Here is a 21,123-nt window from a genome sequence, read left to right as displayed (position 1 = left end):
TCTATTATGATGGCATCTAAAGACGCCTTATCAGGCCCTAACTTTTCTCAGCACGCACAGCCGGCCGAGAATGGGGAAACATGTTATAGCAGGCTGAGGATGTCTGCCTAGTAATTAGGTCGGTGAGCTGTTACCTGAGCGCTGTCATCTTTTGTCAAGAGGTTGACACAAGCATGCATGGTCATCCTAGGGCTTGGATGTAATTTAAAATTCTGCCCACAAACCTTCTCGGAAAAGCCAGCAACACCAGCCGCCACACACAGACAGCTCATGACCTCGACGTGATTTGAACACGCAACCTTCTGATCTGGAGTCAGACGCGCTACCGTTGCGCCACGAGGTCCTACATGGCCAGCAGTGCATGTGGCAGCACATTTTCTCTCAAGGACAAGTCACGCGCGTCATCTATTGCTCCAGGCTTCTGGAATCTGGGATAGGGTTTTTTTTTTGTGCAAAGGACAAAGCAAAAGCTGATTGCATAACCTGTCTGATTCCCCCGTCCATGGATATCAAGAGGGTTTTTCATGATCAAATAGCACTCCTCAGCTCAGTGTGTGAGTGTGAAGCTTGGACAACTTGGACCTGAGTCTTGTCTCATAGACTGGAAAGCATATGAGTATGGAGCAGTGTGGGACAATCTTTGGGATTATTTCACAACAGTCTTTGTGTCAGATGATGGGCATTCAGTGGCAAAGGTGGTATTAATCTCCATCTTCCGAGTTACACGGAGCCACGAATGCCCAAGATTGCACTACACACTGGACTTCAACGTATATAAATATATCTATATGTATATATGAAAATACATCACTGAAAGCTCCCTTGTGCCCGTTTTCTATGAAAGCATACGGTGAAAAATTGCTGAAAGCCGATGCGGATGTCTTTGTCTGGTCCAGAATGGACGATCCATTTGATCAGGGAAGAATGCTGGAAAAGTGTGTGTGCAAAACTGTTGAAAATGTAATGAACAGTGTCGACTGCAAACCAATCTTGACCGAGTTGGTTGTATTTCTCAGTCGATAGCGCACTGGTCTTTTGATCTCAGGGTCCATGGCTTTAGTCCATGTTTGTAAATAAAGTAGACTTGAAAATGAGTCATGTGGTCTCCTTGTCTAGAAGGCCAACCTTTGTCGATAATGCTGATCTCTTTAAAGTTATTCACATACCATAGGCATATAAGACATTCACTTATTCTAGATAAGACTTTAGAGGCAGGGCTGTTCAGAAGAGTGATCCTGGTAAGAACTTTCACTGGATGTGATGGTCAGAATCCTCTTGTTAGGGAACAAAATGTTGAAAACATGGCAGTTAAACAAAAATCTTAACGGTTCGATTGATCTCGGCTTAAATACTGGGACATGTTATCAGCCAGTGTGAAGGTTTAAAATTCTGGTGGCCAACCTCACCACTTGAAAGGGTTCACAAGTGCTTTGTTTCTTCACATGTGTCAAACAATGGACGAGCGTTGGGAAAGGATGCCTCAAACTGCTTTTTGGGAGCGATGGCACCCTTTTCAGAGCCTGGATAGCTCAGTTGGTAGAGCATCAGACTTTTAATCTGAGGGTTCAAGTCCCTGTTCAGGTGTTACCTTCTATTGGTGCTTAGGAAGAAGAGCGTTTGGCGCAAGTTGTTCAAAGCGATTAAAAATCCCAGCTTGGATTAAGAAATTCTCAAGAGCAGAACGTTGGAAATTGCTGACTCCTTGCCAAGTATTTCCATAATTTACCAGTGGATACTTTCTCTTAGGAGATTGTCTTATGTTCAGGAAGGTCACCAGGAGATGGTATTGCCACAGGTCTTCTTTTCTACAGATGAATAAAATACAAACCCCTCACCTTAGAAGGAAACTTGAAGCTTCAAACATTTCCATTTCTTACCTAGGATAAACTAGGATCCTGTCTGTCAGACCAGCTGAATCTTCTATTATGATGGCATCTAAAGACGCCTTATCAGGCCCTAACTTTTCTCAGCACGCACAGCCGGCCGAGAATGGGGAAACATGTTATAGCAGGCTGAGGATGTCTGCCTAGTAATTAGGTCGGTGAGCTGTTACCTGAGCGCTGTCATCTTTTGTCAAGAGGTTGACACAAACATGCATGGTCATCCTAGGGATTGGATGTAATTTAAAATTCTGCCCACGAACCTTCTCTGAAAAGCCAGCAACACCAGCCGCCACACACAGACAGCTCATGACCTCGACGTGATTTGAACACGCAACCTTCTGATCTGGAGTCAGACGCGCTACCGTTGCGCCACGAGGTCCTACATGGCCAGCAGTGCATGTGGCAGCACATTTTCTCTCAAGGACAAGTCACGCGCGTCATCTATTGCTCCAGGCTTCTGGAATCTGGGATAGGGTTTTTTTTTTGTGCAAAGGACAAAGCAAAAGCTGATTGCATAACCTGTCTGATTCCCCCGTCCATGGATATCAAGAGGGTTTTTCATGATCAAATAGCACTCCTCAGCTCAGTGTGTGAGTGTGAAGCTTGGACAACTTGGACCTGAGTCTTGTCTCATAGACTGGAAAGCATATGAGTATGGAGCAGTGTGGGACAATCTTTGGGATTATTTCACAACAGTCTTTGTGTCAGATGATGGGCATTCAGTGGCAAAGGTGGTATTAATCTCCATCTTCCGAGTTACACGGAGCCACGAATGCCCAAGATTGCACTACACACTGGACTTCAACGTATATAAATATATCTATATGTATATATGAAAATACATCACTGAAAGCTCCCTTGTGCCCGTTTTCTATGAAAGCATACGGTGAAAAATTGCTGAAAGCCGATGCGGATGTCTTTGTCTGGTCCAGAATGGACGATCCATTTGATCAGGGAAGAATGCTGGAAAAGTGTGTGTGCAAAACTGTTGAAAATGTAATGAACAGTGTCGACTGCAAACCAATCTTGACCGAGTTGGTTGTATTTCTCAGTCGATAGCGCACTGGTCTTTTGATCTCAGGGTCCATGGCTTTAGTCCATGTTTGTAAATAAAGTAGACTTGAAAATGAGTCATGTGGTCTCCTTGTCTAGAAGGCCAACCTTCGTCGATAATGCTGATCTCTTTAAAGTTATTCACATACCATAGGCATATAAGACATTCACTTATCCTAGATAAGACTTTAGAGGCAGGGCTGTTCAGAAGAGTGATCCTGGTAACAACTTTCACTGGATGTGATGGTCAGAATCCTCTTGTTAGGGAACGAAATGTTGAAAACATGGCAGTTAAACAAAACTCTTAACGGTTCGATTGATCTCGGCTTAAATACTGGGACATGTTATCAGCCAGTGTGAAGGTTTAAAATTCTGGTGGCCAACCTCACCACTTGAAAGGGTTCACAAGTGCTTTGTTTCTTCACATGTGTCAAACAATGGACGAGCGTTGGGAAAGGATGCCTCAAACTGCTTTTTGGGAGCGATGGCACCTTTTTCAGGGCCTGGATAGCTCAGTCGGTAGAGCATCAGACTTTTAATCTGAGGGTCCAGGGTTCAAGTCCCTGTTCAGGCGTTACCTTCTATTGGTGCTTAGGAAGAAGAGCGTTTGGCGCAAGTTGTTCAAAGCGATTAAAAATCCCAGCTTGGATTAAGAAATTCTCAAGAGCAGAACGTTGGAAATTGCTGACTCCTTGCCAAGTATTTCCATAATTTACCAGCGGATACTTTCTCTTAGGAGATTGTCTTATGTTCAGGAAGGTCACCAGGAGATGGTATTGCCACAGGTCTTCTTATCTACAGATGAATAAAATACAAACCCCTCACCTTAGAAGGAAACTTGTAGCTTCAAACATTTCCATTTCTTACCTAGGATAAACTAGGATCCTGTCTGTCAGACCAGCTGAATCTTCTATTATGATGGCATCTAAAGACGCCTTATCAGGCCCTAACATTTCTCAGCACGCACAGCCGGCCGAGAATGGGGAAACATGTTATAGCAGGCTGAGGATGTCTGCCTAGTAATTAGGTCGGTGAGCTGTTACCTGAGCGCTGTCATATTTTGTCAAGAGGTTGACACGAACATGCATGGTCATCCTAGGGATTGGATGTAATTTAAAATTCTGCCCACGAACCATCTCGGAAAAGCCAGCAACACCAGCCGCCACACACAGACAGCTCATGACCTCGACGTGATTTGAACACGCAACCTTCTGATCTGGAGTCAGACGCGCTACCGTTGCGCCACGAGGTCCTACATGGCCAGCGGTGCATGTGGCAGCACATTTTCTCTCAAGGACAAGTCACGCGCGTCATCTATTGCTCCAGGCTTCTGGAATCTGGGATAGGGTTTTTTTTTTGTGCAAAGGACAAAGCAAAAGCTGATTGCATAACCTGTCTGATTCCCCCGTCCATGGATATCAAGAGGGTTTTTCATGATCAAATAGCACTCCTCAGCTCAGTGTGTGAGTGTGAAGCTTGGACAACTTGGACCTGAGTCTTGTCTCATAGACTGGAAAGCATATGAGTATGGAGCAGTGTGGGACAATCTTTGGGATTATTTCACAACAGTCTTTGTGTCAGATGATGGGCATTCAGTGGCAAAGGTGGTATTAATCTCCATCTTCCGAGTTACACGGAGCCACGAATGCCCAAGATTGCACTACACACTGGACTTCAACGTATATAAATATATCTATATGTATATATGAAAAAATACATCACTGAAAGCTCCCTTGTGCCCGTTTTCTATGAAAGCATACAGTGATAAATTGCTGAAAGCCGATGCGGATGTCTTTGTCTGGTCCAGAGTGATCTATTTGATCAGGGAAGTATGCTGGAAAAGTGTGTGTGCAAAACTGTTGAAAATGTAATGAACAGTGTCGACTGCAAACCAATCTTGACCGAGTTGGTTGTATTTCTCAGTCGATAGCGCACTGGTCTTTTGATCTCAGGGTCCATGGCTTTAGTCCATGTTTGTAAATAAAGTAGACTTGAAAATGAGTCATGTGGTCTCCTTGTCTAGAAGGCCAACCTTCGTCGATAATGCTGATCTCTTTAAAGTTATTCACATACCATAGGCATATAAGACATTCACTTATCCTAGATAAGACTTTAGAGGCAGGGCTGTTCAGAAGAGTGATCCTGGTAACAACTTTCACACAGAATCCTCTTGTTAGGGAACGAAATGTTGAAAACATGGCAGTTAAACAAAACTCTTAACGGTTCGATTGATCTCGGCTTAAATACTGGGACATGTTATCAGCCAGTGTGAAGGTTTAAAATTCTGGTGGCCAACCTCACCACTTGAAAGGGTTCACAAGTGCTTTGTTTCTTCACATGTGTCAAACAATGGACGAGCGTTGGGAAAGGATGCCTCAAACTGCTTTTTGGGAGCGATGGCACCTTTTTTCAGGGCCTGGATAGCTCAGTCGGTAGAGCATCAGACTTTTAATCTGAGGGTCCAGGGTTCAAGTCCCTGTTCAGGCGTTACCTTCTATTGGTGCTTAGAAAGAAGAGCGTTTGGCGCAAGTTGTTCAAAGCGATTAAAAATCCCAGCTTGGATTAAGAAATTCTCAAGAGCAGAACGTTGGAAATTGCTGACTCCTAGCCAAGTATTTCCATAATTTACCAGTGGATACTTTCTCTTAGGAGATTGTCTTATGTTCAGGAAGGTCACCAGGAGATGGTATTGCCACAGGTCTTCTTATCTACAGATGAATAAAATACAAACCCCTCACCTTAGAAGGAAACTTGAAGCTTCAAACATTTCCATTTCTTACCTAGGATAAACTAGGATCCTGTCTGTCAGACCAGCTGAATCTTCTATTATGATGGCATCTAAAGACGCCTTATCAGGCCCTAACTTTTCTCAGCACGCACAGCCGGCCGAGAATGGGGAAACATGTTATAGCAGGCTGAGGATGTCTGCCTAGTAATTAGGTCGGTGAGCTGTTACCTGAGCGCTGTCATATTTTGTCAAGAGGTTGACACAAACATGCATGGTCATCCTAGGGATTGGATGTAATTTAAAATTCTGCCCACGAACCTTCTCGGAAAAGCCAGCAACACCAGCCGCCACACACAGACAGCTCATGACCTCGACGTGATTTGAACACGCAACCTTCTGATCTGGAGTCAGACGCGCTACCGTTGCGCCACGAGGTCCTACATGGCGAGGGGTGCATGTGGCAACACATTTTCTCTCAAGGACAAGTCACGCGCGTCATCTATTGCTCCAGGCTTCTGGAATCTGGGATAGGGCTTTTTTTGTGCAAAGGACAAAGCAAAAGCTGATTGCATAACCTGTCTGATTCCCCCGTCCACGGATATCAAGAGGGTTTTTCATGATCAAATAGCACTCCTCAGCTCAGTGTGTGAGTGTGAAGCTTGGACAACTTGGACCTGAGTCTTGTCTCATAGACTGGAAAGCATATGAGTATGGAGCAGTGTGGGACAATCTTTGGGATTATTTCACAACAGTCTTTGTGTCAGATGATGGGCATTCAGTGGCAAAGGTGGTATTAATCTCCATCTTCCGAGTTACACGGAGCCACGAATGCCCAAGATTGCACTACACACTGGACTTCAACGTATATAAATATATCTATATGTATATATGAAAATACATCACTGAAAGCTCCCTTGTGCCCGTTTTCTATGAAAGCATACAGTGAAAAATTGCTGAAAGCCGATGCGGATGTCTTTGTCTGGTCCAGAATGGACGATCCATTTGATCAGGGAAGAATGCTGGAAAAGTGTGTGTGCAAAACTGTTGAAAATGTAATGAACAGTGTCGACTGCAAACCAATCTTGACCGAGTTGGTTGTATTTCTCAGTCGATAGCGCACTGGTCTTTTGATCTCAGGGTCCATGGCTTTAGTCCATGTTTGTAAATAAAGTAGACTTGAAAATGAGTCATGTGGTCTCCTTGTCTAGAAGGCCAACCTTTGTCGATAATGCTGATCTCTTTAAAGTTATTCACATACCATAGGCATATAAGACATTCACTTATTCTAGATAAGACTTTAGAGGCAGGGCTGTTCAGAAGAGTGATCCTGGTAAAAACTTTCACTGGATGTGATGGTCAGAATCCTCTTGTTAGGGAACAAAATGTTGAAAACATGGCAGTTAAACAAAAATCTTAACGGTTCGATTGATCTCGGCTTAAATACTGGGACATGTTATCAGCCAGTGTGAAGGTTTAAAATTCTGGTGGCCAACCTTACCACTTGAAAGGGTTCACAAGTGCTTTGTTTCTTCACATGTGTCAAACAATGGACGAGCGTTGGGAAAGGATGCCTCAAACTGCTTTTTGGGAGCGATGGCACCCTTTCTAGAGCCTGGATAGCTCAGTCGGTAGAGCATCAGACTTTTAATCTGAGGGTCCAGGGTTCAAGTCCCTGTTCAGGCGTTACCTTCTATTGGTGCTTAGGAAGAAGAGCGTTTGGCGCAAGTTGTTCAAAGCGATTAAAAATCCCAGCTTGGATTAAGAAATTCTCAAGAGCAGAACGTTGGAAATTGCTGACTCCTTGCCAAGTATTTCCATAATTTACCAGTGGATACTTTCTCTTAGGAGATTGTCTTATGTTCAGGAAGGTCACCAGGAGATGGTATTGCCACAGGTCTTCTTTTCTACAGATGAATAAAATACAAACCCCTCACCTTAGAAGGAAACTTGAAGCTTCAAACATTTCCATTTCTTACCTAGGATAAACTAGGATCCTGTCTGTCAGACCAGCTGAATCTTCTATTATGATGGCATCTAAAGACGCCTTATCAGGCCCTAACTTTTCTCAGCACGCAAAGCCGGCCGAGAATGGGGAAACATGTTATAGCAGGCTGAGGATGTCTGCCTAGTAATTAGGTCGGTGAGCTGTTACCTGAGCGCTGTCATCTTTTGTCAAGAGGTTGACACAAACATGCATGGTCATCCTAGGGATTGGATGTAATTTAAAATTCTGCCCACGAACCTTCTCGGAAAAGCCAGCAACACCAGCCGCCACACACAGACAGCTCATGACCTCGACGTGATTTGAACACGCAACCTTCTGATCTGGAGTCAGACGCGCTACCGTTGCGCCACGAGGTCCTACATGGCGAGGGGTGCATGTGGCAACACATTTTCTCTCAAGGACAAGTCACGCGCGTCATCTATTGCTCCAGGCTTCTGGAATCTGGGATAGGGTTTTTTTTTTGTGCAAAGGACAAAGCAAAAGCTGATTGCATAACCTGTCTGATTCCCCCGTCCATGGATATCAAGAGGGTTTTTCATGATCAAATAGCACTCCTCAGCTCAGTGTGTGAGTGTGAAGCTTGGACAACTTGGACCTGAGTCTTGTCTCATAGACTGGAAAGCATATGAGTATGGAGCAGTGTGGGACAATCTTTGGGATTATTTCACAACAGTCTTTGTGTCAGATGATGGGCATTCAGTGGCAAAGGTGGTATTAATCTCCATCTTCCGAGTTACACGGAGCCACGAATGCCCAAGATTGCACTACACACTGGACTTCAACGTATATAAATATATCTATATGTATATATGAAAAAATACATCACTGAAAGCTCCCTTGTGCCCGTTTTCTATGAAAGCATACAGTGAAAAATTGCTGAAAGCCGATGCGGATGTCTTTGTCTGGTCCAGAGTGATCTATTTGATCAGGGAAGTATGCTGGAAAAGTGTGTGTGCAAAACTGTTGAAAATGTAATGAACAGTGTCGACTGCAAACCAATCTTGACCGAGTTGGTTGTATTTCTCAGTCGATAGCGCACTGGTCTTTTGATCTCAGGGTCCATGGCTTTAGTCCATGTTTGTAAAAAAAGTAGACTTGAAAATGAGTCATGTGGTCTCCTTGTCTAGAAGGCCAACCTTTGTCGATAATGCTGATCTCTTTAAAGTTATTCACATACCATAGGCATATAAGACATTCACTTATTCTAGATAAGACTTTAGAGGCAGGGCTGTTCAGAAGAGTGATCCTGGTAAGAACTTTCACTGGATGTGATGGTCAGAATCCTCTTGTTAGGGAACAAAATGTTGAAAACATGGCAGTTAAACAAAAATCTTAACGGTTCGATTGATCTCGGCTTAAATACTGGGACATGTTATCAGCCAGTGTGAGGGTTTAAAATTCTGGTGGCCAGCCTCACCACTTGAAAGGGTTCACAAGTGCTTTGTTTCTTCACGTGTCAAACAATGGACGAGCGTTGGGAAAGGATGCCTCAAACTGCTTTTTGGGAGCGATGGCACTTTTTTCAGAGCTTGGATAGCTCAGTCGGTAGAGCATCAGACTTTTAATCTGAGGGTCCAGGGTTCAAGTCCCTGTTCAGGCGTTACCTTCTATTGGTGCTTAGGAAGAAGAGCGTTTGGCGCAAGTTGTTCAAAGCGATTAAAAATCCCAGCTTGGATTAAGAAATTCTCAAGAGCAGAACGTTGGAAATTGCTGACTCCTTGCCAAGTATTTCCATAATTTACCAGTGGATACTTTCTCTTAGGAGATTGTCTTATGTTCAGGAAGGTCACCAGGAGATGGTATTGCCACAGGTCTTCTTATCTACAGATGAATAAAATACAAACCCCTCACCTTAGAAGGAAACTTGAAGCTTCAAACATTTCCATTTCTTACCTAGGATAAACTAGGATCCTGTCTGTCAGACCAGCTGAATCTTCTATTATGATGGCATCTAAAGACGCCTTATCAGGCCCTAACTTTTCTCAGCACGCACAGCCGGCCGAGAATGGGGAAACATGTTATAGCAGGCTGAGGATGTCTGCCTAGTAATTAGGTCGGTGAGCTGTTACCTGAGCGCTGTCATCTTTTGTCAAGAGGTTGACACAAACATGCATGGTCATCCTAGGGATTGGATGTAATTTAAAATTCTGCCCACGAACCTTCTCGGAAAAGCCAGCAACACCAGCCGCCACACACAGACAGCTCATGACCTCGACGTGATTTGAACATGTAACCTTCTGATTTGGAGTCAGACGCGCTACCGTTGCGCCACGAGGTCCTACATGGCTAGCGGTGCATGTGGCAGCACATTTTCTCTCAAGGACAAGTCCCGCGCGTCATCTATTGCTCCAGGCTTCTGGAATCTGGGATAGGGTTTTTTTTTTGTGCAAAGGACAAAGCAAAAGCTGATTGCATAACCTGTCTGATTCCCCCCGTCCATGGATATCAAGAGGGTTTTTCATGATCAAATAGCACTCCTCAGCTCAGTGTGTGGGTGTGAAGCTTGGACAACTTGGACCTGAGTCTTGTCTCATAGACTGGAAAGCATATGAGTATGGAGCAGTGTGGGACAATCTTTGGGATTATTTCACAACAGTCTTTGTGTCAGATGATGGGCATTCAGTGGCAAAGGTGGTATTAATCTCCATCTTCCGAGTTACACGGAGCCACGAATGCCCAAGATTGCACTACACACTGGACTTCAACGTATATAAATATATCTATATGTATATATGAAAATACATCACTGAAAGCTCCCTTGTGCCCGTTTTCTATGAAAGCATACAGTGATAAATTGCTGAAAGCCGATGCGGATGTCTTTGTCTGGTCCAGAGTGATCTATTTGATCAGGGAAGTATGCTGGAAAAGTGTGTGTGCAAAACTGTTGAAAATGTAATGAACAGTGTCGACTGCAAACCAATCTTGACCGAGTTGGTTGTATTTCACAGTCGATAGCGCACTGGTCTTTTGATCTCAGGGTCCATGGCTTTAGTCCATGTTTGTAAATAAAGTAAACTTGAAAATGAGTCATGTGGTCTCCTTGTCTAGAAGGCCAACCTTTGTCGATAATGCTGATCTCTTTAAAGTTATTCACATACCATAGGCATATAAGACATTCACTTATTCTAGATAAGACTTTAGAGGCAGGGCTGTTCAGAAGAGTGATCCTGGTAACAACTTTCACTGGATGTGATGGTCAGAATCCTCTTGTTAGGGAACGAAATGTTGAAAACATGGCAGTTAAACAAAAATCTTAACGGTTCGATTGATCTCGGCTTAAATACTGGGACATGTTATCAGCCAGTGTGAAGGTTTAAAATTCTGGTGGCCAACCTTACCACTTGAAAGGGTTCACAAGTGCTTTGTTTCTTCACATGTGTCAAACAATGGACGAGCGTTGGGAAAGGATGCCTCAAACTGCTTTTTGGGAGCGATGGCACCCTTTCTAGAGCCTGGATAGCTCAGTCGGTAGAGCATCAGACTTTTAATCTGAGGGTCCAGGGTTCAAGTCCCTGTTCAGGCGTTACCTTCTATTGGTGCTTAGGAAGAAGAGCGTTTGGCGCAAGTTGTTCAAAGCGATTAAAAATCCCAGCTTGGATTAAGAAATTCTCAAGAGCAGAACGTTGGAAATTGCTGACTCCTTGCCAAGTATTTCCATAATTTACCAGTGGATACTTTCTCTTAGGAGATTGTCTTATGTTCAGGAAGGTCACCAGGAGATGGTATTGCCACAGGTCTTCTTTTCTACAGATGAATAAAATACAAACCCCTCACCTTAGAAGGAAACTTGAAGCTTCAAACATTTCCATTTCTTACCTAGGATAAACTAGGATCCTGTCTGTCAGACCAGCTGAATCTTCTATTATGATGGCATCTAAAGACGCCTTATCAGGCCCTAACTTTTCTCAGCACGCAAAGCCGGCCGAGAATGGGGAAACATGTTATAGCAGGCTGAGGATGTCTGCCTAGTAATTAGGTCGGTGAGCTGTTACCTGAGCGCTGTCATCTTTTGTCAAGAGGTTGACACAAACATGCATGGTCATCCTAGGGATTGGATGTAATTTAAAATTCTGCCCACGAACCTTCTCGGAAAAGCCAGCAACACCAGCCGCCACACACAGACAGCTCATGACCTCGACGTGATTTGAACACGCAACCTTCTGATCTGGAGTCAGACGCGCTACCGTTGCGCCACGAGGTCCTACATGGCGAGGGGTGCATGTGGCAACACATTTTCTCTCAAGGACAAGTCACGCGCGTCATCTATTGCTCCAGGCTTCTGGAATCTGGGATAGGGTTTTTTTTTTGTGCAAAGGACAAAGCAAAAGCTGATTGCATAACCTGTCTGATTCCCCCGTCCATGGATATCAAGAGGGTTTTTCATGATCAAATAGCACTCCTCAGCTCAGTGTGTGAGTGTGAAGCTTGGACAACTTGGACCTGAGTCTTGTCTCATAGACTGGAAAGCATATGAGTATGGAGCAGTGTGGGACAATCTTTGGGATTATTTCACAACAGTCTTTGTGTCAGATGATGGGCATTCAGTGGCAAAGGTGGTATTAATCTCCATCTTCCGAGTTACACGGAGCCACGAATGCCCAAGATTGCACTACACACTGGACTTCAACGTATATAAATATATCTATATGTATATATGAAAAAATACATCACTGAAAGCTCCCTTGTGCCCGTTTTCTATGAAAGCATACAGTGAAAAATTGCTGAAAGCCGATGCGGATGTCTTTGTCTGGTCCAGAGTGATCTATTTGATCAGGGAAGTATGCTGGAAAAGTGTGTGTGCAAAACTGTTGAAAATGTAATGAACAGTGTCGACTGCAAACCAATCTTGACCGAGTTGGTTGTATTTCTCAGTCGATAGCGCACTGGTCTTTTGATCTCAGGGTCCATGGCTTTAGTCCATGTTTGTAAAAAAAGTAGACTTGAAAATGAGTCATGTGGTCTCCTTGTCTAGAAGGCCAACCTTTGTCGATAATGCTGATCTCTTTAAAGTTATTCACATACCATAGGCATATAAGACATTCACTTATTCTAGATAAGACTTTAGAGGCAGGGCTGTTCAGAAGAGTGATCCTGGTAAGAACTTTCACTGGATGTGATGGTCAGAATCCTCTTGTTAGGGAACAAAATGTTGAAAACATGGCAGTTAAACAAAAATCTTAACGGTTCGATTGATCTCGGCTTAAATACTGGGACATGTTATCAGCCAGTGTGAGGGTTTAAAATTCTGGTGGCCAGCCTCACCACTTGAAAGGGTTCACAAGTGCTTTGTTTCTTCACGTGTCAAACAATGGACGAGCGTTGGGAAAGGATGCCTCAAACTGCTTTTTGGGAGCGATGGCACTTTTTTCAGAGCTTGGATAGCTCAGTCGGTAGAGCATCAGACTTTTAATCTGAGGGTCCAGGGTTCAAGTCCCTGTTCAGGCGTTACCTTCTATTGGTGCTTAGGAAGAAGAGCGATTGGCGCAAGTTGTTCAAAGCGATTAAAAATCCCAGCTTGGATTAAGAAATTCTCAAGAGCAGAACGTTGGAAATTGCTGACTCCTTGCCAAGTATTTCCATAATTTACCAGTGGATACTTTCTCTTAGGAGATTGTCTTATGTTCAGGAAGGTCACCAGGAGATGGTATTGCCACAGGTCTTCTTATCTACAGATGAATAAAATACAAACCCCTCACCTTAGAAGGAAACTTGAAGCTTCAAACATTTCCATTTCTTACCTAGGATAAACTAGGATCCTGTCTGTCAGACCAGCTGAATCTTCTATTATGATGGCATCTAAAGACGCCTTATCAGGCCCTAACTTTTCTCAGCACGCACAGCCGGCCGAGAATGGGGAAACATGTTATAGCAGGCTGAGGATGTCTGCCTAGTAATTAGGTCGGTGAGCTGTTACCTGAGCGCTGTCATCTTTTGTCAAGAGGTTGACACAAACATGCATGGTCATCCTAGGGATTGGATGTAATTTAAAATTCTGCCCACGAACCTTCTCGGAAAAGCCAGCAACACCAGCCGCCACACACAGACAGCTCATGACCTCGACGTGATTTGAACATGTAACCTTCTGATTTGGAGTCAGACGCGCTACCGTTGCGCCACGAGGTCCTACATGGCTAGCGGTGCATGTGGCAGCACATTTTCTCTCAAGGACAAGTCCCGCGCGTCATCTATTGCTCCAGGCTTCTGGAATCTGGGATAGGGTTTTTTTTTTGTGCAAAGGACAAAGCAAAAGCTGATTGCATAACCTGTCTGATTCCCCCCGTCCATGGATATCAAGAGGGTTTTTCATGATCAAATAGCACTCCTCAGCTCAGTGTGTGGGTGTGAAGCTTGGACAACTTGGACCTGAGTCTTGTCTCATAGACTGGAAAGCATATGAGTATGGAGCAGTGTGGGACAATCTTTGGGATTATTTCACAACAGTCTTTGTGTCAGATGATGGGCATTCAGTGGCAAAGGTGGTATTAATCTCCATCTTCCGAGTTACACGGAGCCACGAATGCCCAAGATTGCACTACACACTGGACTTCAACGTATATAAATATATCTATATGTATATATGAAAATACATCACTGAAAGCTCCCTTGTGCCCGTTTTCTATGAAAGCATACAGTGATAAATTGCTGAAAGCCGATGCGGATGTCTTTGTCTGGTCCAGAGTGATCTATTTGATCAGGGAAGTATGCTGGAAAAGTGTGTGTGCAAAACTGTTGAAAATGTAATGAACAGTGTCGACTGCAAACCAATCTTGACCGAGTTGGTTGTATTTCACAGTCGATAGCGCACTGGTCTTTTGATCTCAGGGTCCATGGCTTTAGTCCATGTTTGTAAATAAAGTAGACTTGAAAATGAGTCATGTGGTCTCCTTGTCTAGAAGGCCAACCTTTGTCGATAATGCTGATCTCTTTAAAGGTATTCACATACCATAGGCATATAAGACATTCACTTATCCTAGATAAGACTTTAGAGGCAGGGCTGTTCAGAAGAGTGATCCTGGTAACAACTTTCACTGGATGTGATGGTCAGAATCCTCTTGTTAGGGAACGAAATGTTGAAAACATGGCAGTTAAACAAAAATCTTAACGGTTCGATTGATCTCGGCTTAAATACTGGGACATGTTATCAGCCAGTGTGAAGGTTTAAAATTCTGGTGGCCAACCTCACCACTTGAAAGGGTTCACAAGTGCTTTGTTTCTTCACATGTGTCAAACAATGGACGAGCGTTGGGAAAGGATGCCTCAAACTGCTTTTTGGGAGCGATGGCACCTTTTTCAGGGCCTGGATAGCTCAGTCGGTAGAGCATCAGACTTTTAATCTGAGGGTCCAGGGTTCAAGTCCCTGTTCAGGCGTTACCTTCTATTGGTGCTTAGGAAGAAGAGCGATTGGCGCAAGTTGTTCAAAGCGATTAAAAATCCCAGCTTGGATTAAGAAATTCTCAAGAGCAGAACGTTGGAAATTGCTGACTCCTTGCCAAGTATTTCCATAATTTACCAGTGGATACTTTCTCTTAGGAGATTGTCTTATGTTCAGGAAGGTCACCAGGAGATGGTATTGCCACAGGTCTTCTTATCTACAGATGAATAAAATACAAACCCCTCACCTTAGAAGGAAACTTGAAGCTTCAAACATTTCCATTTCTTACCTAGGATAAACTAGGATCCTGTCTGTCAGACCAGCTGAATCTTCTATTATGATGGCATCTAAAGACGCCTTATCAGGCCCTAACTTTTCTCAGCACGCACAGCCGGCCGAGAATGGGGAAACATGTTATAGCAGGCTGAGGATGTCTGCCTAGTAATTAGGTCGGTGAGCTGTTACCTGAGCGCTGTCATCTTTTGTCAAGAGGTTGACACAAACATGCATGGTCATCCTAGGGATTGGATGTAATTTAAAATTCTGCCCACGAACCTTCTCGGAAAAGCCAGCAACACCAGCCGCCACACACAGACAGCTCATGACCTCGACGTGATTTGAACATGTAACCTTCTGATTTGGAGTCAGACGCGCTACCGTTGCGCCACGAGGTCCTACATGGCTAGCGGTGCATGTGGCAGCACATTTTCTCTCAAGGACAAGTCCCGCGCGTCATCTATTGCTCCAGGCTTCTGGAATCTGGGATAGGGTTTTTTTTTTGTGCAAAGGACAAAGCAAAAGCTGATTGCATAACCTGTCTGATTCCCCCCGTCCATGGATATCAAGAGGGTTTTTCATGATCAAATAGCACTCCTCAGCTCAGTGTGTGGGTGTGAAGCTTGGACAACTTGGACCTGAGTCTTGTCTCATAGACTGGAAAGCATATGAGTATGGAGCAGTGTGGGACAATCTTTGGGATTATTTCACAACAGTCTTTGTGTCAGATGATGGGCATTCAGTGGCAAAGGTGGTATTAATCTCCATCTTCCGAGTTACACGGAGCCACGAATGCCCAAGATTGCACTACACACTGGACTTCAACGTATATAAATATATCTATATGTATATATGAAAATACATCACTGAAAGCTCCCTTGTGCCCGTTTTCTATGAAAGCATACAGTGATAAATTGCTGAAAGCCGATGCGGATGTCTTTGTCTGGTCCAGAGTGATCTATTTGATCAGGGAAGTATGCTGGAAAAGTGTGTGTGCAAAACTGTTGAAAATGTAATGAACAGTGTCGACTGCAAACCAATCTTGACCGAGTTGGTTGTATTTCACAGTCGATAGCGCACTGGTCTTTTGATCTCAGGGTCCATGGCTTTAGTCCATGTTTGTAAATAAAGTAGACTTGAAAATGAGTCATGTGGTCTCCTTGTCTAGAAGGCCAACCTTTGTCGATAATGCTGATCTCTTTAAAGGTATTCACATACCATAGGCATATAAGACATTCACTTATCCTAGATAAGACTTTAGAGGCAGGGCTGTTCAGAAGAGTGATCCTGGTAACAACTTTCACTGGATGTGATGGTCAGAATCCTCTTGTTAGGGAACGAAATGTTGAAAACATGGCAGTTAAACAAAAATCTTAACGGTTCGATTGATCTCGGCTTAAATACTGGGACATGTTATCAGCCAGTGTGAAGGTTTAAAATTCTGGTGGCCAACCTCACCACTTGAAAGGGTTCACAAGTGCTTTGTTTCTTCACATGTGTCAAACAATGGACGAGCGTTGGGAAAGGATGCCTCAAACTGCTTTTTGGGAGCGATGGCACCTTTTTCAGGGCCTGGATAGCTCAGTCGGTAGAGCATCAGACTTTTAATCTGAGGGTCCAGGGTTCAAGTCCCTGTTCAGGCGTTACCTTCTATTGGTGCTTAGGAAGAAGAGCGTTTGGCGCAAGTTGTTCAAAGCGATTAAAAATCCCAGCTTGGATTAAGAAATTCTCAAGAGCAGAACGTTGGAAATTGCTGACTCCTTGCCAAGTATTTCCATAATTTACCAGTGGATACTTTCTCTTAGGAGATTGTCTTATGTTCAGGAAGGTCACCAGGAGATGGTATTGCCACAGGTCTTCTTATCTACAGATGAATAAAATACAAACCCCTCACCTTAGAAGGAAACTTGAAGCTTCAAACATTTCCATTTCTTACCTAGGATAAACTAGGATCCTGTCTGTCAGACCAGCTGAATCTTCTATTATGATGGCATCTAAAGACGCCTTATCAGGCCCTAACTTTTCTCAGCACGCACAGCCGGCCGAGAATGGGGAAACATGTTATAGCAGGCTGAGGATGTCTGCCTAGTAATTAGGTCGGTGAGCTGTTACCTGAGCGCTGTCATCTTTTGTCAAGAGGTTGACACAAACATGCATGGTCATCCTAGGGATTGGATGTAATTTAAAATTCTGCCCACGAACCTTCTCGGAAAAGCCAGCAACACCAGCCGCCACACACAGACAGCTCATGACCTCGACGTGATTTGAACACGCAACCTTCTGATCTGGAGTCAGACGCGCTACCGTTGCGCCACGAGGTCCTACATGGCGAGCGGTGCATGTGGCAACACATTTTCTCTCAAGGACAAGTCACGCGCGTCATCTATTGCTCCAGGCTTCTGGAATCTGGGATAGGGCTTTTTTTGTGCAAAGGACAAAGCAAAAGCTGATTGCATAACCTGTCTGATTCCCCCGTCCATGGATATCAAGAGGGTTTTTCATGATCAAATAGCACTCCTCAGCTCAGTGTGTGAGTGTGAAACTTGGACAACTTGAACCTGAGTCTTGTCTCATAGACTGGAAAGCATATGAGTATGGAGCAGTGTGGGACAATCTTTGGGATTATTTCACAACAGTCTTTGTGTCAGATGATGGGCATTCAGTGGCAAAGGTGGTATTAATCTCCATTTTCCGAGTTACACGGAGCCACGAATGCCCAAGATTGCACTACACACTGGACTTCAACGTATATAAATATATCTATATGTATATATGAAAATACATCACTGAAAGCTCCCTTGTGCCCGTTTTCTATGAAAGCATACAGTGATAAATTGCTGAAAGCCGATGCGGATGTCTTTGTCTGGTCCAGAGTGGACGATCCATTTGATCAGGGAAGTATGCTGGAAAAGTGTGTGTGCAAAACTGTTGAAAATGTAATGAACAGTGTCGACTGCAAACCAATCTTGACCGAGTTGGTTGTATTTCTCAGTCGATAGCGCACTGGTCTTTTGATCTCAGGGTCCATGGCTTTAGTCCATGTTTGTAAATAAAGTAGACTTGAAAATGAGTCATGTGGTCTCCTTGTCTAGAAGGCCAACCTTCGTCGATAATGCTGATCTCTTTAAAGTTATTCACATACCATAGGCATATAAGACATTCACTTATCCTAGATAAGACTTTAGAGGCAGGGCTGTTCAGAAGAGTGATCCTGGTAACAACTTTCACTGGATGTGATGGTCAGAATCCTCTTGTTAGGGAACGAAATGTTGAAAACATGGCAGTTAAACAAAAATCTTAACGGTTCGATTGATCTCGGCTTAAATACTGGGACATGTTATCAGCCAGTGTGAAGGTTTAAAATTCTGGTGGCCAACCTCACCACTTGAAAGGGTTCACAAGTGCTTTGTTTCTTCACATGTGTCAAACAATGGACGAGCGTTGGGAAAGGATGCCTCAAACTGCTTTTTGGGAGCGATGGCACCTTTTTCAGGGCCTGGATAGCTCAGTCGGTAGAGCATCAGACTTTTAATCTGAGGGTCCAGGGTTCAAGTCCCTGTTCAGGCGTTACCTTCTATTGGTGCTTAGGAAGAAGAGCGTTTGGCGCAAGTTGTTCAAAGCGATTAAAAATCCCAGCTTGGATTAAGAAATTCTCAAGAGCAGAACGTTGGAAATTGCTGACTCCTTGCCAAGTATTTCCATAATTTACCAGTGGATACTTTCTCTTAGGAGATTGTCTTATGTTCAGGAAGGTCACCAGGAGATGGTATTGCCACAGGTCTTCTTATCTACAGATGAATAAAATACAAACCCCTCACCTTAGAAGGAAACTTGAAGCTTCAAACATTTCCATTTCTTACCTAGGATAAACTAGGATCCTGTCTGTCAGACCAGCTGAATCTTCTATTATGATGGCATCTAAAGACGCCTTATCAGGCCCTAACTTTTCTCAGCACGCACAGCCGGCCGAGAATGGGGAAACATGTTATAGCAGGCTGAGGATGTCTGCCTAGTAATTAGGTCGGTGAGCTGTTACCTGAGCGCTGTCATCTTTTGTCAAGAGGTTGACACAAACATGCATGGTCATCCTAGGGATTGGATGTAATTTAAAATTCTGCCCACGAACCTTCTCGGAAAAGCCAGCAACACCAGCCGCCACACACAGACAGCTCATGACCTCGACGTGATTTGAACACGCAACCTTCTGATCTGGAGTCAGACGCGCTACCGTTGCGCCACGAGGTCCTACATGGCGAGCGGTGCATGTGGCAACACATTTTCTCTCAAGGACAAGTCACGCGCGTCATCTATTGCTCCAGGCTTCTGGAATCTGGGATAGGGCTTTTTTTGTGCAAAGGACAAAGCAAAAGCTGATTGCATAACCTGTCTGATTCCCCCGTCCATGGATATCAAGAGGGTTTTTCATGATCAAATAGCACTCCTCAGCTCAGTGTGTGAGTGTGAAACTTGGACAACTTGAACCTGAGTCTTGTCTCATAGACTGGAAAGCATATGAGTATGGAGCAGTGTGGGACAATCTTTGGGATTATTTCACAACAGTCTTTGTGTCAGATGATGGGCATTCAGTGGCAAAGGTGGTATTAATCTCCATCTTCCGAGTTACACGGAGCCACGAATGCCCAAGATTGCACTACACACTGGACTTCAACGTATATAAATATATCTATATGTATATATGAAAATACATCACTGAAAGCCCCCTTGTGCCCGTTTTCTATGAAAGCATACAGTGATAAATTGCTGAAAGCCGATGCGGATGTCTTTGTCTGGTCCAGAGTGGACGATCCATTTGATCAGGGAAGTATGCTGGAAAAGTGTGTGTGCAAAACTGTTGAAAATGTAATGAACAGTGTCGACTGCAAACCAATCTTGACCGAGTTGGTTGTATTTCTCAGTCGATAGCGCACTGGTCTTTTGATCTCAGGGTCCATGGCTTTAGTCCATGTTTGTAAATAAAGTAGACTTGAAAATGAGTCATGTGGTCTCCTTGTCTAGAAGGCCAACCTTCGTCGATAATGCTGATCTCTTTAAAGTTATTCACATACCATAGGCATATAAGACATTCACTTATCCTAGATAAGACTTTAGAGGCAGGGCTGTTCAGAAGAGTGATCCTGGTAACAACTTTCACTGGATGTGATGGTCAGAATCCTCTTGTTAGGGAACGAAATGTTGAAAACATGGCAGTTAAACAAAAATCTTAACGGTTCGATTGATCTCGGCTTAAATACTGGGACATGTTATCAGCCAGTGTGAAGGTTTAAAATTCTGGTGGCCAACCTCACCACTTGAAAGGGTTCACAAGTGCTTTGTTTCCTCACATGTGTCAAACAATGGACGAGCGTTGGGAAAGGATGCCTCAAACTGCTTTTTGGGAGCGATGGCACCTTTTTCAGGGCCTGGATAGCTCAGTCGGTAGAGCATCAGACTTTTAATCTGAGGGTCCAGGGTTCAAGTCCCTGTTCAGGCGTTACCTTCTATTGGTGCTTAGGAAGAAGAGCGTTTGGCGCAAGTTGTTCAAAGCGATTAAAAATCCCAGCTTGGATTAAGAAATTCTCAAGAGCAGAACGTTGGAAATTGCTGACTCCTTGCCAAGTATTTCCATAATTTACCAGTGGATACTTTCTCTTAGGAGATTGTCTTATGTTCAGGAAGGTCACCAGGAGATGGTATTGCCACAGGTCTTCTTATCTACAGATGAATAAAATACAAACCCCTCACCTTAGAAGGAAACTTGAAGCTTCAAACATTTCCATTTCTTACCTAGGATAAACTAGGATCCTGT

The 21,123-nt window shown here is 43.9% G+C and overlaps 21 non-coding genes across 21 annotated transcripts; 10 read left to right on the top strand and 11 right to left on the bottom strand.

Moving 5' to 3' along the window:
- Positions 1 to 271: 271 nt before the first annotated feature.
- trnaw-cca (transfer RNA tryptophan (anticodon CCA)) lies at positions 272 to 343 on the bottom strand. Its single transcript has one exon. It is a non-coding gene; the product is annotated as a tRNA-Trp (tRNA).
- A 1,847-nt stretch (positions 344 to 2,190) lies between these two features.
- On the bottom strand, positions 2,191 to 2,262 carry trnaw-cca (transfer RNA tryptophan (anticodon CCA)). The gene has a single exon. It is a non-coding gene; the product is annotated as a tRNA-Trp (tRNA).
- Positions 2,263 to 3,437: 1,175 nt separating this feature from the next.
- trnak-uuu (transfer RNA lysine (anticodon UUU)) lies at positions 3,438 to 3,510 on the top strand. Its single transcript has one exon. It is a non-coding gene; the product is annotated as a tRNA-Lys (tRNA).
- Positions 3,511 to 4,116: 606 nt separating this feature from the next.
- trnaw-cca (transfer RNA tryptophan (anticodon CCA)) lies at positions 4,117 to 4,188 on the bottom strand. Its single transcript has one exon. It is a non-coding gene; the product is annotated as a tRNA-Trp (tRNA).
- Positions 4,189 to 5,350: 1,162 nt separating this feature from the next.
- Positions 5,351 to 5,423, top strand: trnak-uuu (transfer RNA lysine (anticodon UUU)). Its single transcript has one exon. It is a non-coding gene; the product is annotated as a tRNA-Lys (tRNA).
- A 606-nt stretch (positions 5,424 to 6,029) lies between these two features.
- trnaw-cca (transfer RNA tryptophan (anticodon CCA)) lies at positions 6,030 to 6,101 on the bottom strand. The gene has a single exon. It is a non-coding gene; the product is annotated as a tRNA-Trp (tRNA).
- Positions 6,102 to 7,274: 1,173 nt separating this feature from the next.
- Positions 7,275 to 7,347, top strand: trnak-uuu (transfer RNA lysine (anticodon UUU)). The gene has a single exon. It is a non-coding gene; the product is annotated as a tRNA-Lys (tRNA).
- Positions 7,348 to 7,953: 606 nt separating this feature from the next.
- On the bottom strand, positions 7,954 to 8,025 carry trnaw-cca (transfer RNA tryptophan (anticodon CCA)). The gene has a single exon. It is a non-coding gene; the product is annotated as a tRNA-Trp (tRNA).
- A 1,171-nt stretch (positions 8,026 to 9,196) lies between these two features.
- On the top strand, positions 9,197 to 9,269 carry trnak-uuu (transfer RNA lysine (anticodon UUU)). Its single transcript has one exon. It is a non-coding gene; the product is annotated as a tRNA-Lys (tRNA).
- A 606-nt stretch (positions 9,270 to 9,875) lies between these two features.
- trnaw-cca (transfer RNA tryptophan (anticodon CCA)) lies at positions 9,876 to 9,947 on the bottom strand. The gene has a single exon. It is a non-coding gene; the product is annotated as a tRNA-Trp (tRNA).
- A 1,172-nt stretch (positions 9,948 to 11,119) lies between these two features.
- On the top strand, positions 11,120 to 11,192 carry trnak-uuu (transfer RNA lysine (anticodon UUU)). The gene has a single exon. It is a non-coding gene; the product is annotated as a tRNA-Lys (tRNA).
- A 606-nt stretch (positions 11,193 to 11,798) lies between these two features.
- On the bottom strand, positions 11,799 to 11,870 carry trnaw-cca (transfer RNA tryptophan (anticodon CCA)). Its single transcript has one exon. It is a non-coding gene; the product is annotated as a tRNA-Trp (tRNA).
- A 1,171-nt stretch (positions 11,871 to 13,041) lies between these two features.
- trnak-uuu (transfer RNA lysine (anticodon UUU)) lies at positions 13,042 to 13,114 on the top strand. The gene has a single exon. It is a non-coding gene; the product is annotated as a tRNA-Lys (tRNA).
- A 606-nt stretch (positions 13,115 to 13,720) lies between these two features.
- Positions 13,721 to 13,792, bottom strand: trnaw-cca (transfer RNA tryptophan (anticodon CCA)). The gene has a single exon. It is a non-coding gene; the product is annotated as a tRNA-Trp (tRNA).
- Positions 13,793 to 14,964: 1,172 nt separating this feature from the next.
- trnak-uuu (transfer RNA lysine (anticodon UUU)) lies at positions 14,965 to 15,037 on the top strand. Its single transcript has one exon. It is a non-coding gene; the product is annotated as a tRNA-Lys (tRNA).
- A 606-nt stretch (positions 15,038 to 15,643) lies between these two features.
- Positions 15,644 to 15,715, bottom strand: trnaw-cca (transfer RNA tryptophan (anticodon CCA)). Its single transcript has one exon. It is a non-coding gene; the product is annotated as a tRNA-Trp (tRNA).
- A 1,172-nt stretch (positions 15,716 to 16,887) lies between these two features.
- trnak-uuu (transfer RNA lysine (anticodon UUU)) lies at positions 16,888 to 16,960 on the top strand. The gene has a single exon. It is a non-coding gene; the product is annotated as a tRNA-Lys (tRNA).
- Positions 16,961 to 17,566: 606 nt separating this feature from the next.
- trnaw-cca (transfer RNA tryptophan (anticodon CCA)) lies at positions 17,567 to 17,638 on the bottom strand. The gene has a single exon. It is a non-coding gene; the product is annotated as a tRNA-Trp (tRNA).
- A 1,173-nt stretch (positions 17,639 to 18,811) lies between these two features.
- trnak-uuu (transfer RNA lysine (anticodon UUU)) lies at positions 18,812 to 18,884 on the top strand. Its single transcript has one exon. It is a non-coding gene; the product is annotated as a tRNA-Lys (tRNA).
- A 606-nt stretch (positions 18,885 to 19,490) lies between these two features.
- On the bottom strand, positions 19,491 to 19,562 carry trnaw-cca (transfer RNA tryptophan (anticodon CCA)). The gene has a single exon. It is a non-coding gene; the product is annotated as a tRNA-Trp (tRNA).
- A 1,173-nt stretch (positions 19,563 to 20,735) lies between these two features.
- Positions 20,736 to 20,808, top strand: trnak-uuu (transfer RNA lysine (anticodon UUU)). The gene has a single exon. It is a non-coding gene; the product is annotated as a tRNA-Lys (tRNA).
- Positions 20,809 to 21,123: the final 315 nt, after the last annotated feature.

Source organism: Clarias gariepinus, chromosome 5 (genome assembly GCF_024256425.1).
Source record: "Clarias gariepinus isolate MV-2021 ecotype Netherlands chromosome 5, CGAR_prim_01v2, whole genome shotgun sequence".
In the NCBI taxonomy this organism is placed as follows: domain Eukaryota; kingdom Metazoa; phylum Chordata; class Actinopteri; order Siluriformes; family Clariidae; genus Clarias; species Clarias gariepinus.
Note: the sequence above shows the minus strand (reverse complement) of the source record. Positions and strands in the feature narration are given on the sequence as shown.